Raw genomic sequence first — 3,006 nt, 5'->3', positions numbered from 1 at the left:
GCACTCCAAAAGAAAGCTGCCTTTAGGCATCTTTCCCATTTTTGTTGGATATACTGACAAGACTTGCCTTTCTGTGATTTGTCATGAGGTTCATTTTAATTATTATTAGCCTTTTACTCATTTGAGCTTAAATACACCAGTGACTGACAAGAGAGTGTTTATGAGAGAGAACTACAACCCACTTGAGAAGATAGTTAACACGAGAGTTTTCAAAGGCTGAAGAGGAGCATATTTAAAGTGAGATTCATTTAGACCCTCTGTAATGGAAATGTTCCATGCTGAAGAGAGTAGTTTGGCAGCTGAAGATACATGTGTAAAGAAGGTATGAAACACTGGGGATTGTGCTATACTTAAACACCCTTCCTAAGAGCACTTAAAATTCTTTAACACTATTACGGCTAAAGGAAATAGTTCTGAGGATACCAACCTGCTACAGTCACAGTATAATGGGTTAGAAGTGTGAGCTTAGGCACCAAATTGTCTGGATTTATTTACACTGTAGCTCTGCCACTTGCTCGCTGAGTGACCGTAAGCCCGTTTCTGTGCCTGAGTTTCCTTGTCTGTAAATGGGGATTAACAATTCCTACCTCATAGACTCAACATGGTAATGCATGGAAAGCACTTAGAGCAGTGTCCAGCAAATGTAAGCGCTTAATAAGTAATAGCTGCTATTCCCTCTAGAGTGGAGGTCTGTCTGGACCAAGGATGGATCCCTTTGTGAATTTGATGAAAGACAACATCACAGCCTATCTATGAAGAGAAAAAGACACACAAACATGACTCATGCATAAATGGGTCTTGAAAGCCCATCCATGGATCTTAGGTTACAAACTTTATTTTTATTTTTTTTAATCCTCACCCGAGGATACTTTTTCCATTGCTTTTTCAGAGAGAGTAGAAGGGAGAAAGAGAAACATCAATGTGAGAGACACTGATTGACTGCCTCCTACACGTGCCCCAACCAGGGCTGGGGATTGAGACTGCAACCAAGGTACGTGTCCTTTGCTGGAATTGAATCAGGACCCTTCAGTCTGCAGTCCGACACTCTGACCACTGAGCCAAGCTGGCAGGGCAACTTTATTTTTATTGATTTGAGAGAGAGGAAGGAAGAGAGAGAAACACTGATTTGTTGTTCCACTTATTTATGCATTCATTAGTTGATTCTTTTATGTGCCTTGACCAGGGATTGAACCCACAACCTTGGCATATCGGGCCGACACTCTAATCAACTGAGAGTTTTCAAAGATTGTGCTACTGAGAAAGAGGATGAGGCCATAGAAATTAGGCCCATAATACGCTAGAAATAGAAGCTGTTGACTTCAAGATTTTCCCAGGTTTTCTCCTGTAGTATTTTTGGAAACTTGTTTGCATTACTTCTAAAAGGTAATGACTGAAGTGGTTAACACAGCTTTGCAGTCTGACCACCTGAGTTCAAATTTTGGTTCAGTCACTTAGTAGTTGTGTGACCTTGAGCTTATCTATAACTAAGGAGTTAAAATACAGTATTCTCTACTGAGCTTAATTTTTTTAACAGTAAGCTCGCTCTCTCCAAATTTCCAGTCTTATAATGGACAATGATTTTTATCCCCTATAGTTGTGCCTTTTTTTTCTTCCTTCAGTTTTAATTCATCCTTTATTACCACTTCAGCTCTAGATATTTTCATGTCATGTGTGGATTGTGAATACCAACTTAAAATTTCTACTTCCCAATTGTGCTTAGAATTAGTTTCTTTAAATGCTATTTTCTTTAGGTCACTCTCTTACTAAAATTCTAAGTTATCTAGGCCTAGCTGGGTTTGCTCAGTGGTTAGAGCATTGGCTCACAGAATGAAAGGTCTCAGGTTTGATTCTGGTCAACGGCACATATGTTGGTTGCAGTTTAGACCATGGTACGGATGCATGCGGGAGGCAACCAATCAATTTGTCTCTTTTACATCAATGTTTCTCTCTGTGTCTCCCTCCCTTCCACTCTCTGAAAAGGAATGGAAAAAATATTCTCAGGTGAGGATTAAAATAAAAATGCTAAATTATCCCAGTTACCCATGTCAGATTTGTATTTCTCAGATTGATCCAAGTTCCTTATTCTCTAGTCATTTGTTTTTTATCTTTTTTAACTTGGTACCTGATCAAAGCCTTTCATTTTTCTACAACTTGCTATATTCTATTTTAATACCTTACAGATGAAATAAATGGCACCATTTATTAAGTGCTTTCACTGCTGTGGGCACTGTTCTAAATGCCCTTGTTGGTTTTTTTTCTTTTAAATATGTGTTTATTGATTTTAGAGAGAGAAAGGGAGAGAGAGGGAGAGATAGAAACATTAATGATGAGAGTCATTGATCAGCTGCCTCCTACACGACCCTGCTATGGATTGACCCTGCAATCTGGGCATATGCCCTGACCAGGAATCAAACCATGATCTCCTAGATCATAGATCAATGCTCAACCGCTGAGCCACACCTAGCCGGGCGAGAGGGCGTTTCTGACTGAGCAAACAATGTAAAGGCAGTTAAAGGAGAGAGACATTGTACTGTGGGTTTAAGGAGCAGCAGAATCTGGCATGACTAGGCAGGCAAATGAGTGAAGAAAAAGTACCTGGAAATAAGGCTGGGTCTAAGTAGTAGTCATTGATAGGGGTGGGGATTTTTTAAAACTCAATAATTAAGTGGCTGGGGACATTTAAGTTGATAAGTTTCAATTTATTAGATGATAAGAACTGATAAAATATTTAGAGAAAAATTAATTGTTCAGTCAGTAGATCAATAAGATCAAGCATTAAAATTTATTTTTTTGAAAAACTCAATAATGATAAACTATTCCTCCCCAAATTGAGAAACAGAAAACAACGCGGGAAAAAGACTACCTAGACTAGCCCGGCAGGGCGTGGCTCAGTGGTTGAGCATCAACCTAGGATCCAGGCAATCGGGGTTCGATTCCCGGTCAGGGCACATGCCCGGGTTGTGGGCTTGATCAATGACTCTCTCATCGGTGTTTCTGTCTCTCTCT

The sequence above is a fragment of the Miniopterus natalensis genome, chromosome 1, assembly GCF_054644295.1.
Source record: "Miniopterus natalensis isolate mMinNat1 chromosome 1, mMinNat1.hap1, whole genome shotgun sequence".
Lineage (NCBI taxonomy): Eukaryota > Metazoa > Chordata > Mammalia > Chiroptera > Miniopteridae > Miniopterus > Miniopterus natalensis.
The sequence above is the reverse complement of the archived record's forward strand: the minus strand, read 5'-3'. Positions refer to the sequence as shown.